The sequence below is a fragment of the Nicotiana sylvestris genome, chromosome 12 (assembly GCF_000393655.2).
Source record: "Nicotiana sylvestris chromosome 12, ASM39365v2, whole genome shotgun sequence".
In the NCBI taxonomy this organism is placed as follows: domain Eukaryota; kingdom Viridiplantae; phylum Streptophyta; class Magnoliopsida; order Solanales; family Solanaceae; genus Nicotiana; species Nicotiana sylvestris.
In genome coordinates, this window is record NC_091068.1 from 66,298,453 (window position 1) to 66,314,685 (window position 16,233).

The following is a 16,233-nucleotide window of genomic DNA, read 5'->3' on the forward strand; positions in this document are numbered from 1 at the left end:
TACCGCGGCACATTTACTTGCTGTTATTCTAGTTTTCTTACGTTAGTTTGTTTTAGCTCAATCCCCATGGCCATGCATCTCTTAACAAGATTGTATTCTTATCAAATTAAAATTTAAAAAAAAAACAAGATGTTTGTATTTTTCGCATGCAGCAGTAGGATGCTTCATGGCAAGTCAAGTGCAAACAAATCATTTTCAAAAGAACGAGTCAAACACCTGAAAATATATTTACAAGGTGTGTGAAATATGAATAAATTTCTGAATGATTTAATTGTACGAATGTCAATAAGCAGACAAGTAATACTCCATATATCAAGTTACATAAAATTTAACACGTTAGCTATATACGCTTTCTTAGTCAAACCCAATGAAACTAAAACCATTATACAATGTCAGATTTCACTTCAACCAAAACCAATACACGCATGAATTTGCAATGCACAAATTGAAACTGTAGAACCCCAAGTATCTTTCTTTTTCAATTAACATAACAACAGAAGAACATCATTAATAAACAAAAAACAAAAGAAAGAGAAAAAGAGCAACATACAGACAAATCAGAGGAGCTAATGGAGATGAAATCCGGATGCGCAAGCTAATCAACATCTAATTTTTCCAAAGCAACTGAAATCTGAATGAGAGTTTTAATTATTTCTGCTCAGAAGCTATTACAAGCAAATCCGGCGCCGGAATTAGAACCCCCAGCAGTAAACGAGCAAGACAGTAGTAGAAATAGATTCGAAACCAACGAACTTGAACCTCACGAGCAGTCAATAGACCTCATGCTAATCTCCATGTTGCTCAGCCATGGCTGTCGCCGGACTGTTAGTGATGAAATGGGGTGAGGAAAATGATGAATGAGGTCGTTTTGGCCATGGCTGGTCGCTGGCGATCGGCAATGGAAGCGAGAAATGAGGAACGTTAGAGAGAAAAGGGGCTTGCCGCTGGGATGTTTCTTGAGAGTATGGGGAGACGACGGCGTTAGGGTTCAAGTGGGAAGGGATCTAAGATGGTGTTTGAAGAAGCAGCAACCGCTGCTTAAGGGTGTTCTTTTGGAGAAGTTCGCTGGAGTTTTTGAGATGGAGAAACAGTGGCGATGGGAATGGGGCTGAGGGCTGGCGGTGTATTTTTGGAGAAGACGATCGGGATGGCGTGAGGGAGATGGTGGACGCTTGGTTGCTGCTCTCTTTTGCTCTCTTTTTTGAGATCCTGCGGCTGGGGTCCTCTAGAGTTAGGAGAAATTAGGGGGCCCTCTTCTATATAGAGAGAATTAGAGTATTGGGCTTAATGGGCTAATCCGAAAATTGAGTCGGGCTCTAAGACTCTTAAAATTGTGGTTCAACACCTTATTTAACTCCCTTTAATATAAGATAAAAATACTATACAATGCAAAAATTAATCCTAATTAATTAAACTAAACTATATTAAAACATAAAACTATTTTTTTTGTATTTTCAAGATTATATAAAGATAAAATAAGGTACTTTTTTGTATTTTTTTTTTTTTAAAAATGTATGAAAGGTACTAAACTAAAAGTAATTAGATAGAATATTTTTTTGTAATTTTTATTTTGTTATAAAATAAAATAAAATAGTTAAAACTAACTGAAATAATGATATCAGCCCTGAACTAAATATTTTTACACTAAAATGTGTAAAATCTTGGAGAGGGTCAAAAATTACATGTCTACAGAGCCTTCCGGAACATAATCTAGAGAGCGTTTTTCTTTTATGATGGAGACTTTGGTGCGTTTCATCATCGGTTCTTGGGAAACGTCTACCCTATAATAATCATATTAATCTCATGTTGGGGTTCTTCTTGCTCGACCTGCTTATTGGCGTCCATGTTCCTAAAATGATTTTTGGCTCGTTCGCTTAGGAATTCTCGAAGGTGTCCATTATTAAACAAACAAGCCACTTCTTCCTTTAACTATCGACAGTCCTCGGTTCTATGACCATGAGGACCGTGATACTTGTATATCAAATTGTGATCCCTTTGTGCCGGATTAGAGTGAATCGCCCTCGGCCATTTGGTCTCTTTGATGCGGCCGATGGTTGACACTACGCTTGTTGCATCTACGCTGAAGTTATACTATGATAGCCTTGGGGCGTCTCTGACTCCGGATGATCTGTCTAGCCTGTTTCTTATAACCAACCCTCGATTGCTTGGACCTTGATCGTTTCTTCAATCGTTGGTGGAATAGCAACTGGGCCCGTTTCCTCTTCTATCTTGGTTGTAAGGTTGGTACTGGTCTCGGGGTGGCCTCGATTCTTGATTCACTACTCGTTTAGACTTGTCATTCAGTTTACTGGGATAAACTGACCTCGAGGGCATCCCTAATTGGTCGTCCTCGACTCTGATCTTTGACTGATACCTGTTGTGGACATCGACCTAGGTAACCCCTAGATATTCTATCAAATTTTGCTTCAGTTATTGAGATGCAACCAAACTTTGGGTGTTGAGCTCCTAAGTAAATGCCTAAACGACCTAATCATCTGCAACCAATGGCAAGTCCATCCATTCCATTTGAAATCTTTATACGAATTCCCTAAGCATCTCGTTATCCCTCTGTTTAACTTTGAACAAGTCTGGTTTCCTCATCACAACTTTAATGGCTCCAGTGTGAGCTTTAACAAAAGCATCTGCAAGCATAGTTAACGAATCAATAGAGTTTTGAGGTAAATTATGATATCATATTATCCATACCTTGGATAGGATTTCCCCTAATTTCTTCAGCAATACCGACCCGATCTCGTCATCCTCTAGGTCGTTGCCTTTTATTGTGCATGTGTATGAGGTCGCATGTTCGTTTGGATCAGTGGTCCTATTGTATTTGAAAATATTGGGCATTCAGAACCTTTTCAAATCAGCTTTGGTGTCGCTCTTGGGCGAAAAGGCTTCTAAATGAACTTCTTGGAATCCGGTCCCTTCACTATCGGAGGTGCCCCCGAAATGTGATCAACCCTCGTGTTATAGGTTTCCACTTTATTATAGTTTGCCTCTATCTTCTTTTATCCGGATTCTACCTATTTTTTCAATTCCTCGGGCATTTTCATCACTTCAAAAATTTTCCCAGATCCGGATCCATCGGGCTCTATGATAATCCGTTCTTGCCTCTAGGTGTCTTCCCCAACCCGTTCGGGTTCAACCGTGTTGTTTGTGTGATTTTGATCCTACAGCTGTGTTGGATTTGCAACATTTCAAAAATCGAACATAAGCTAACTTCATTGCCTCCCCCTTCGAGCGCTTCACAAATTGATGGTTGAGGTGCCCCGTGAACGCTGTTATTGGGATCGGTCGGTAGGTTAGCGATGACAACAACCTGTAATTTGGCATCAACCGGATCATCGATTGGAATACCATTAAGGTCGACAGGGGTGCATTGTTGCGAGGCACTCCGTTATTATTTTCACCGTGGTGGCCTAATTCGGTATCAACACTTAACTGAGCAGATTTAGAATCTGACATATTGAATAGTCTTTAAATCAAACTTCAAAGAACAAGTGTAAAATAGAGTGTGTTATTAAGATTTGTATTAAATCACAACTATTATTGTTAGCCTCACAGTGGGGGTATCGTTAGCCCCACAGTGGGCGTCAAACTGTTTACCCCTAAGATGGGTAATAATTAAATTTGTACGCAGTTTAAAGAATATGTGATTTAATTTAACATAAATGATCAAAGAACGGTAATAGCTGAAGAAATGACATTGGTTATAGCTGCGGTAGTTAAATTGGTTATAGCTGCGGTAGTTTGGTGATCAATTAGGAATCGGCTTAGTTATTTGATTAGGGAATGAGTTATAGCCGATAGGTTTTGGGTGCAGATTGAAAGAGTATTGGACTAGGACAGTAAATCACAGTAATTTCAGGGGTAATTTGGGGTTTAAAAGTTTGGCAAAATGGTCTTGCTAAGTGGACTGTCAGTAAAGCAGTTAATTAACCATTAATCTAATGTGTTAGTAGGGAACAAAACATAATGGTATGTGAAGGCTTGAAAGGAATTGATTAATATATAGCATGCCCATACCAATTGAATTAATAATGGCAAGGAACATATAATAGTGGGGAATGCACTTGCTGATTTTAGGGACTGAAATAGGCATTAATGATTAAAATAAAAGCACTAGGGTAATGGGGGTAATAAAAGAATTGAAAAGATAAGATGTTAGTGGATTGGAGCACTAATGGTATGCCTATTAAAAGAGCTATGAATCAGTCTTTTAGGGAGACCTGAAGGAAGAGAGGGGAAAGAGTTTTACTGTTGGAGTACCTTAATTAACTTGTCAAAATCTCAGCCAATAGTCCAGCTCCCTAAGAATCATAAAGAGTTTTAAAATTCTCTGCTTCAAGTTTCAGAGATCACTTTTGAGAGTCTTTAATCAGTTAGAGAGAGTCCTGAAAATCAGTTTCTAAGGCTTAAAGATTGGAGAGCATGTTTCCAGTTTCAAGCATGTTTACTGGAGTGTTTTGAGGTTCACTGGTTGGTTTTCTTATTGAGTTTGATGTCCAATTAGTTGCCCGGAGTTATTTGTTGTTTGCTGTTTGGTTTCACAACTGGTTATGAGTTGTGGTCAAGTGTTTTTCTGATTTGAAACTGGGCTTGGAGCTGTTTCTGAATTCCAATTTGCTGGTTGCTGGTGGTATTTGCTGCTGTTGTTGTTTGCTGTGCTGTACTGCTGCTGACTTCCTCTTTTTTCTTCTATTCACTCCAATCCAGGTATACAACTAAGCTCAATTTGATGTAGCCCTGGAGATGTAAACATGAAATGGAAGTGCTCGGGCCCTTAATTATTTGATGTTGTATCTGTAGCTTAGTAGATATAGATGATAAGTAGTTGTATAGTCCAATTTGATCTATAACTCAATAAAATGTGGACTGTGAAGTTTGTACCTAATTAGGACTGTTTAAACTGTTAATTCGTGTACATTAGTTGTAGACTTAGTATAGTTTATTACTGATTTCAGTTAATATTGAGTTAAAAATCGAATATCAGTATTGTTTGGACCTACAATTAATCCAGAAGTCAACATGTGGTGCTTATTCCGATTTCAGGTTAAACGTGTTTTTAAAAAAATAGCCCAACATGCTAGTTATTGATGTCCTCTCCTTTGTTCGTTAAGCTCACTATTTCGACGCTGGAACAAGTAATTGCATGTTAATGGTTAATATCAATAGTCTACTTGAATTTGAATCAGTTAACTTATGAATGTTAGCAGAATCAAACAACCGAGCCGTGCAGTTCAAAACTCGATCCAGCATATGGATTGGGTTCTTTGGACCTAAAGTTGAAATGGCATTTGGTCTACTAATTTTCAATTGATAGACTATAGGATTTTCTAATATTAACTAATTGGGAACCTCTTTTATTTCTTTAAAGACAAATAAATAGAAGAAGAATAGTCATTTTAGGATTAGCCTTTAAATAATAAATAAGATGAGCCTCGCCCAATAAAACACAGAAGTTGCGGGACCCTCAGTAAATATTGCATTAAAATATTTTAGATTTCGGGACGGACCGTCTAATAAATTTCACGGCTTTCCTCAAAATAATAACGCGCTAGTCACTTTAGGCGCGCTTTCAATAAATTACTTTCTTAAACTCGGGTGCACATTTATGTGACCCAAATCCAAATCTCAACGGAGTCGAAATGTGTCAATAACCACGGGTGCATTGATGTGACGTGGTTTGAGATGTGTTTTCACGACGTTGCAATTCTCTCTTAAAATAACAACAACAAAAGCGGGAAAGAGTCAAAATTTGCACACAGGTCCAACATGTATTAAAATCAGATAAATAAGCTGAATATGACATTTGAGCGACCGTGCTAGAACCACAGAACTCGGGAATGCCTAACACCTTCTCCCGGGTTAACAGAATTCTTTATCCGAATTTCTGGTTCGCGGACTGTAATACAGAGTCAATCTTTTCCTCGATTCAGGATTCAACCGGTGACTTGGGACACCATGAATATCCCAAGTGGCGACTCTGAATTAAATAATAAATCCCGTTTTGATTGTCCTTTAATTGGAAAAAACTCCCCTACGCCCCTACGGGCGCAGGTAAAAAGCAGGTGTGACACCCAACATCTTCAGTTTTGTATTTCTTTTCAATAGCAGTCCACAATTCTTTTGACGTCTTCACGCCACTGTACAAATCGTCCACCAGTCCGCTAAGAACATAATTCTTGCACAGAAAATCAGAATATTTCCACGCCTCAATCACGAGAAAGCATTCATTCTCTGGAGTTTCATCGAGAAGAGCAGGAACATTTTCCTTGATGAACTTCTGCAGACTTAAAGTAGTCTAGTAGAAGAACATCTTCTGCTGCCATAGCATGAAATCTAACCCGAAAATTTTTTCGGGTTTCTCCCCCGGTGCCAACACCTGTGTTCGGCTTGTTGATTCATTGGTAGTCACCATTGGAACAGTCTGGTTCCCATTATCATTAGTCATTTCTATAAAAGAATGACATAAACAAACGTTAAAAACACGTAGATTTTAATCTCCAACGGAGTAGAAAACCACAAAGGTTTTAAAATCCAAACCAGTGAATATAACACAAATACAGAATACAAAATTAAATTCCTTAAGCTTGTTAGTAAACTGTATTTGTAAACTAATTCTGGAAAAAACAGAATAACACATAAACAAAAAATGTAAAGAAACAAAAGTAAAGTTAATCCGAGCCTACTGAATTCACAGTGTTTCCTTAAGGAATTTAATCTACTCCTATACCCAAGGTTATGGATTATTTCCTCCCAGGATAGAACGAATTACACACTGGTGTAGTGGTACTTCAAATCCCAATGTTTCAGCAAACACAAAGTTCGGTAACAAATCACACTTACTATTGCTTTCTTTGAAGTTAAAACAATGCAGAAGGAGGAGGAGAAACTCAGAAAATCGTATGGAAAATTTGAGAGAATGGACTTGTATTTATAGCCAATATTAGGCTGAAATCTGAAGAAGTGCAACTCTTCAGAATGACTGTTTATGCAAAACGGACACAGCATAAATGTCATAACATAAATGACTATTTACTCAACAATAAAGAGGAAAAATTGAAGAGGGTAGTTAATTTTATGTTACCAAAACAGAAAACGAAAAAATGGAAACGGTTGGATTTTAATATTAATATTCTTGGATTTAATATTAATATTTTGTTATTAAAACAAATATTTAATAACATTTCTGTTAATGTTTACTATTAACAAACAAATTTGGTTCAAAAAATTAATCAATCAATCATTTGACCAAATCCAAATCCGAATCCTAATCCGAATCCGAAGCCAAAGCCGAGCCGAGCGAGCGACGACGGCGCGAGGCTTGCCTTCTTCTCAACTCTTTAAGGCTAGAAGAAGAGCAATTTCTTATATACCCATTAAAAACCTCTTCCTCTTCCAATATGAGACAATGCTCCTTGATCAATGAGAGAATCTCAAATGAAAAAATGAAACTCAAATATTTCATTTTCTCTCCATTTCCCGTTCACTCTCTTTTAAGACTATTAATGCTTAAAAACCCAACGAGCAAACCCTTGACCTTCTCTCATCGACTACGCTCCCTTCTGGATTTTACCCAATGTCAATTACCTTTGTTATGTCCGGTATTGGTTGTTCTCTGAATTACCCTTTGCTATCTCCGGCACCACGTGTCATGTTATCATTCGATCATCTGTTATAAACCATTTTTACCCTATACAATAGAGGTTAAGGTACAACAATGAACTCGAGATGTTAAAAGGTGCACCTGACGATAGGAGTGTTAATGGATCTTTAAAACCCGACTAAACCGTTTTATCGTATCATACCGAATCAATTATTAGTTTTTTAAAAAAAAATCGTAGGCTCTTATAAAACTATAATCGTACCAATAATTAGGATAAGTTTTAATTTTGCAAAGATAAACTGGAAAATACCAAACCGTCCTGAATAACTTTATACAAGAAAAACGAAGTATATTATATATATTAAGTTTAAAAATAATAAAATATTAATTTTCCTTGGGCCTTGTGATTAAGGAAACTTTTATAAGCCAACAAGTAACTAAAGTCTTAAGTCTTAACTCTCAAACTTATTATACTACCTCTATTGAAACTAAATTAGTTCTAGTTATCATCTTGAGTAGCAAGCCACGTGTATTACAACGATCTTGAGTAGCAAACCATAAGGTATTGAATATCTTTCCTCTTGTATGATTTGGATTTTTCTTATTGTAAACTTAATCTTCTAATGGACTCCATTCTTGAGTCCAATCTTGGTTAATATATTCCAAGTCATGACATCGGACATGGCCAGGTAGACAAGGAGGCGCTCTCCGGGTTCTGCCTTAGAGAGCAATGGTGGTGAAAACAGGTAGGCCTTTAGTTATTTTAAGGCATCCATGCACTCTGAATTCTATTGGAGTCCGTTATCCTTTTTGATTACACCGAAAAATTTGTGACACCTATTAGAGGACCCCGAGATAAATCTCGACAGAGAGGCTATCCGATCGGTCAGCTTTTGCACTTGTTTTTTGCTATTTAAATTTTCTGGGATTCCTTCTATGGCTTTTATTTGGTCGGGATTGACCTCGATGCCTCGTTGTGATACCAAGAAGCCAAGGAAGAGGTTACGCCGAAGGCGTATTTTTTGGGGTTCAATTTCATGTCGTATCTCATGAGTATGTCGAATGCTTCCCTCAAGTGGTCGATATGGTCTTCCTTCCTTTTTGACTTGACCAACATATCATCTATATATACTTTCATGGTTTTTCCGAGTTGATCTTTGAACATTTTGGTCACTAGCCTCTGGTATGTTGCCCCCGCATTCTTCAACCCGAACGGCATCAGCCTGTAGCAGTATGTCCCCTGGGGGGTGATGAAAGTGTTTTTTTCTTGGTCCTCCTCCTTCATGAGGATTTTGTTGTAGCCCGAGTAAGCGTCCAAGAAGCTCAGCAGTTTGTGCCCGGCTGTAGCATCAATGAGTTAGTCGATATGGGATAACAGGAACGAGTCTTTTGGCAGACCTTGTTCAGATCTGTGAAGTCTACGCACATCCGCCACTTTCCATTCTTCTTTTTCACAATGACCACGTTGGCGACTCACTAAGGGTACTTCAATTCCCTGATAGAACCGTTCACCAACAATTTTTCGACCTCTTCGCGGACCGCATCATTTATTGCAGAGTTGAACTTTCGTCTAGTTTACCTCACTGGGGTAAAATGGGTCGACGTTCAACTTGTGAGTTCCTATCTCCTTCGGGATACCTGGCATGTCTGCATGGTAAAAGCAAACAAGTCTACATTACTTCTTAAGAATTGGCGAAATTTACCTGGATCTTAGAGCTTATGGCTGACGAAAGCTTTCTTGTTGTGATCGTTATTGTCTAGTTGGACGGGGTCGAGGTTCTTTACGGTTGACCCTGTGGCTTCTACGATTTTGGGGTCTTTGATAACATCTTTCCTTTAATCCCCATTTGATCCCGACTTCGTTAATTGCTATGCCTCCCCGACCTTTCCTTTTAATTGTTGGGTGTATGTGTAGTCCTGGGCAATGTTGTAGCATTCTTAGGCCGTGCGCTATTCTCCTCGGATGCAGAACACTCCCTATGGGGTGGGAAATTTAATGACTTGGTATAAACTGGAGGGGATGGCTTTCCTGGCGTGTATCCAAGGTCGGCCTATGATGGCGTTGTATGATGTATCCTGGTCCATGTGTGGAATGTGGTCTCCAAAGTGATGCTGCCGGCTAGGACAAGCTGCGTTATTTCTCCAGATGTCTGCTCAACTGCATTCTTAAAGCCTGTTAGCGTGATGCAACGCGACACTATCTTGTCCTCGAGCTTTATTTGGGTGAGGACTCGAGGATGGATGATACACATGCCGCTTCTATCATCGACCATAATACGTTTTACATTAGTATCAAAGACACATAAAGTAATGACAAGAGCGTCATAGTGAGGAAGGACCAAACCGTGGGTATCTGACTTGTCAAAGATGATACTTTCTTCGAGTTCGTCATACCGTTCGTGGGTGATGGACCGTTTGAGTTATTGGTGGTGGTGAACTTTACGTTGTTGACAGATGCGTCGTCGCCTCCTCCGATGATCATTTGAATGGTCCAAATTAGGGAAGATGGTTTGGGCAGTCCCTGGTATTGTTACCGCCCTCGGGCGAAGTTGGTCCTCCCACGATCGCTCATTAGCTCTTTCAAGTGCCCTTGGTGAAGCATGTTCACGACCTCCTTTCTTAGGGCGATCAATCCTCGATTTGACCTCGTTCCGGTGGAATTCGTAGAGGGTATTTAACTTTCTGGTACTCATGTAGGACCTCATCTTCTATGGTCATTTTACTTTTGGGTCGAGCTTCTCCAGTGCGTAGACTATTTCTGAGGGTGAAACACAAAAATTGTGAGCTGATAATAAATGGGCAATACCTCTCTCATTTCGGTGAATTCCCGTTCGCAGCCTGGATGGATCTTCATCGTAGCGTGAAGGTGGCATGAGGGTGCCTCTAACATAAGGTTGTTGCCTTTCTCGATTAGGTCGGGATCCCGCTAGATCTCTCATATAGTCGTTTCTCCGGTCTTTCCTAGAATCCATTTGGACCGAGGTCAGATGTTGGGTAGGTCCGTTGAGATCGTCCTCGTCAGCTCTTACCTCAGCATAATAGGCGTTGTGCATCTCATCCCAAATGGTTGGAGGGTATTTCATGAGTCGGCTCAGCAACTTTTTGGTCGCCAGTGACCCACTTCTGCTTAGCCCATTCTGGAAAGCGGCTACTGCCATTCCTTCTGATATATTTGGAAGGGTCATTCTTACACGGTTGAACCGGGCGAGGAAGTCCCTGAGCCCTTCGCCAGGCGATTTCCTTATGGCAAATATGTCGTTCACCCTCGCCTCTGCCTTTTTGGCCCCGGTATGGGCGGTGACAAACTTGTCTGCCATTTCCTCGAACAATTCTATGGAGCGCACAGGTAACTGGGAGTACCAAGTTAGGGCTCCCCCAGTTAGGGTTTCTCCGAACTTCTTCAGCAATATGGATGATACTTGTTCTTTCGCGAGGTCAAGTATGGCGGCATTTTTGAAGGTCTTTGGTATGGCGTGTGGTGCATCCTCATCGTTATACGGTTGCTCAACAAACCGACCAGTGTCTCATTTTGGCAGAAGTTTTGGGGCACCCGATATTTTGTCTACCCTTTCTTGGTGCTCTTTCATTTGGCTACGAAGTATTTTGTTCTCGTTCTCCATCTCCTCCATTTTCCTCAAAATGGTTGTGAGGGCGTCATTACCTGCATCATGAACATTGTGAGTAATATCTGATGCAGAGGGAGCGTGTTGTTCGTCAACTACTGATGCAACACCAGCTCTTGTTTCTTCCCTATTCGACCTCTGCGCCGGCTTGTCCATGAAGTCGGTTAGCGTATTTGTCAACCATGCCTCAAGTAACTTTTTTACTGTTGGTGGTGCCTCTTCTATCGTGGATATAGATGCGCCCTTACCGCGCGAGGTCGTGATGCTATCGAGAGGTTAAGGCGAGCTGTTTCGCCTGGGAGAGGTGTTTGGTTTTATGTCTTCACCCTCCGCTTCGTCCATTTCGTTAATGGTATTGAGGAGATTGGTGGTGAGGTCGGCTATCGCCTTTCTCTTTTCCTCTCCGTTGCATGCCGTGTCAGATTAGTGCAAACAAGGAAATACGGGATTTTGCAAAGTCTAGTGTGTTTTTTGCATTTTTTTAGATCTAGAAGAAACTAAAATTTTAACTAGAAAATTTTCCATAGACGGTGCCAAATTGTTTGACCAAAAAGTGTTAAGCCTTTTTGTTAAACTAATTAATTAAGATGATAATGGGCAAATTCTAGTTAAATATAATAAATCCTATATCTGAGATTAATAGACGTCAATAACATAAAACTACATTCAAGGTTATAAAATATCAAGGGGTGTTTAATGATATTGTTGTGAATGAATTAGGGAGTAATGACAAGCAATAAATATGATAAATGACAATAAATATAAATAGAGAGAATGATTCACCCATATATTCAATGAGGTGGATGATTCTCTCTCTGACAATGATGTACGACAATCAAACGAGGGAATATAGAAAGCTTTCTTGGATCTGATGTGGGAAAGCTTGGGGCCAACAACAAATCGAATCTTTTGTAAAGACAATATTTGTAGTTACTTGAGAGTCAACTTTCAAGAGAGGGCTTATCATATAGAATATTACATGTCTTTGTCTTCTCTCTATATACCTACTTATATGGGACATATCCCTTACCCACTGAAACTACAAGTGCAGAGAATATTCTGTAAAATATTCCTTTAAAATATCTTATTACTAAGCTAGTCGTTTGGGCTGATCTGAATGCTCGACCTCGACCTTAGCTGCTCGGCTCACCAATATTACTTCTTAAGCATGACCTTTGCCTAATCAGCTCTTGGTTATCCTCTCTTAGACAAGGTTCCCTTGATCAGATTTTGACCCACACGGTATATATTTTATAAAATAATCGGCCAAATCGAATCATTGACCCTAAATGACTAGTATTATTCGTTGAATATTCAGATTTTTCTTATATTCTATTTGTAATTAACTTTCGAGTATCGTACGTACGAGCAAGTAATTAATTTTGAAATGTGCCATGTTCTAAGTTGCTAAACCAATTACTTATTGACGTATAGCTGTGTTATTTTATGAGGTAACTTTTTTGTCTCACAGTTTTGTGGACCCAAATTTCTGTGGACCCAAAAATGTAAAATTGGGGTCCACAAATTTATGAGACAAAAAGAAACCTCATATAACTAGTGTAAGTTGTATGAGACACAAAATAAAACTTCTCATGTGTTAGAGACATCTTCACATGGGTGTGCACACATCTTACTGCATAATTTTTTCATAATTCATTTAAACAGATTACATAGGTAAGAAGTAACTCAACTATGCATTAATCTTACTGCATCTGTTAAATTTTTTCATAATTCATTTAAACAGATTACATAGGTAAGAAGTAATTCAACTATGCATTAATTAATTAGTGATTGCAAAATTATTTAAATTCAAACTCAAATACAGTAATTGGGATCGAATTTATTGAATACTTACTATACTTAATTTTGAGAACATTTTCACTTGGCTTGCAGGAAAATTACACAATACCCGTAAATTACGGATCAAATTAGTTAAATTTAAATCAAACGGTTAAAAACATGACCACGTGGAGTAGCTATGATCTGACAATTTAAACTTATTAGGTTCTTCCGTACTTCTCGTATGGAGACAACCGCTGTTGCAGCTCCGAATTAGGCGCTGCAATGACAATATTGCCCCGCAACTTGTAAGTAGCTCAAAATATCATATATAGCACACTTGTTTGTCTCTTTTGCTTGTTGAAATTTGACTCATCGTCCACATACTTTTATCCATTAATAAAAAAGAAAAATAATATGTAGTCTTTGTTTGAATCTTGGAATTACTATAATAAGTATAATAAAATAGGCAACGCACTTTGACAACTTGACGTATAAAATTGGAGTATATATTGTGGAGCTTGAGTACGTGTATATATATAATCTATTATGTCTTCTTAAGGAATGATAAAGTCAAGGAAGGCCGAGTTTCAAGCATGGGCAATGCGGCATTCTTAAATGTTACTACTATAAATACTAATATAAATGAAAATATCATAATAACATTGAACATTATTTTCAAACTATCCAATCTAAGAAAAATATTTATCTAATTATGTTTAATTGCTTTGTAGTATAATTTCTGCCATAGAGAATAGTAAGTGAAAAGTGATACAATTAAATTGTAGTCATTGTATTGTATCGTTTTTTTAACAGCCGCTGTTAAATGTCGTATTTACACATCATAAAAGAAAATCATGTTAGTAATCTTATCATAATTTAGGAAAAATTTCACATTAAAACATTTGGGCTCCATACTTTTCAATTTTATAGCTCATATTTCAATTTACAATCAACTAGCCTAAAAATAATAGGCTAAGATTCAACATCCAACTCCAATAGATTCTCAAAATTACTATTTAATTTTTAAAAAAGATTCCTCAAGCTTTTAAATTAATTTTCAAATCAGTAATTGTAAACATGTAAAATTTATTGGATTTGAATCCAATAAATAATTTGGATTATATTTTAAATGTACTAGTCCAAATAAATATATGGGCTAATATAATTGGATTAATTATATAAGTTCAATATATATTGATTAAATAACTAAGTCTTAATCCATTGGGCTAGCCCATTTAATTGGGCTAAAGTGATGAGCCCACTTCATTAAGCCCAAGATGTCATCTTCCTAGAGGCACAGTTTGGTGCCACGTGTCAAATGACGTGGCGCGCCAAGTCAAGCGGAAGATCCAATAAGACCATGCCACGTGTCAAAATGACAAGGCATGTCCAGTCACGCTAAAAGGCCAATGAAATCGCGCCACGTGTGCTAGTGACATGTTCTGGCCAATCAAATGCAGCCATGTCATACTTCAATTTGATTGGTCGGAAAGAGTTTGTTCTTATCACAACTCTTCCCTTCCACAACTATAAATAGGGGTCTTCATAACTCAGAAAAGACACCAGAAGTTACAACAAGAAGCAAGAAAGAGCTCGTGGATCAAACGCTGCAAATTCCTCCACAAGTTTCAAGCTTCAAGTTCAAGTTCAAGAAATCAAGTGCAAGTTCAAGAACGAAGAACAAATCAAGGTCAAGTTCAAGCAATCAAGCTCAAGCTCAAGAACAAGATCATCGTTCGTGGCAACAAACATAGATTCAAGATCAAGCTCAAAGGCCCTTGATTTATTTACTATTGAAAAGAAGAATTAGAGGATTCATAGAGATTGTACACTCAAATATTCGAAATAAAATACTACGATTGTTGCGATATTTTGTGGTCTTGATTTTATTTTCTCGACGCAAATTTATTGTCTACAAATTCTGGCACGCCCAGTGGGACAATCTCTACCTCTCATCTCAACTTTTCAATCACCAAAGTTCAAGAACATTGAAATGGCTTCAAAGAAAATCAACTCCGGTTCAACTTCCACCAAGGCTGTTAACTCCAGGTTCTATGTTGATGTGGAAAGTATCCTCGATGTCACCTTTGGAAGCTTCGGACCAGTTACGAGGAGCAAAGCAAGCTCTTTAGGATAATAAGCACCCCAAGTGTCGTCCGCATCAACCCCTATTTTCGGATCTTCATCCTCAAAAGGAGCAAGATCTTCCACAAACGCATTTGAAGGAGGAAGCGATGTTGCTGAAAAGATCAAGAAAACTCTTGCTCTGCTTGACCTCTCCGGCTCCAAGCACTCTGCTGTGAAGGAAGATGATGATGCTTCAAGCGATGGATCCTCCCCACTTACACCACATAGCGTGACCCAGTCAAGGATCAATCTGTGTGAAAATCCATGCTATTCTCCGTCATCGACGACAATCATGCAAGCCATGGTGATAAACACTTCATCTATGGAGGAGCAGTTGACAAGCTTGATGGAAGCAATCACTGGCTTGACCAAATGCATGCAAAATCAAGAGGCTAGAATTGACAAGCTAACAGACAGGGTGGGAATCTTGATGGAAGAAGAATCTACCCATGCACCCGGCAAGCTCCCAGAAGTTCTAGAGAGTGACTCTCCCCAAGACAAGCAGCATCCACTAAGGCTATCCCTGTCTCATCTGAATGGATGATTCCAATCGATCAACTGAAGGAGTTCATCGAAGGAACCATTAAGAACAAATATGAAGTTGCTGCCAAATCCTCCCTTACATATGCAAAGTCGTACACTGCAAGGGTCGATATGTTGAAGATGTCTGCTGGCTATCAACCTCCGAAGTTTCAACAGTTTGATGGTAAAGGTAACCCAAAGCAACATATTGCGCACTTCGTTGAGACGTGCAACAATGCTGGGACTTATGGAGATTACCTCATCAAGCAGTTTGTTCGTTCGCTAAAAGGAAATGCTTTTGACTGGTACACGTACCTCGAGGCTGGATCTATTGACAGTTGGGATCAACTAGAGCAAGAGTTCCTCAATCGCTTTTATAGTACAAGACGCATGGTGAGTATGATAGAGCTCACAAATACTCGTCAACGAAAGGGGGAACCAGTTATCGACTTTATCAATCGTTGGAGGAATGCAAGTCTCAACTACAAAGACAGGCTTAGTGAAGCTTCAGGCATAGAGATGTGCATCCAAGGCATGCATTGGGGATTGCGCTACATCTTGCAAGGT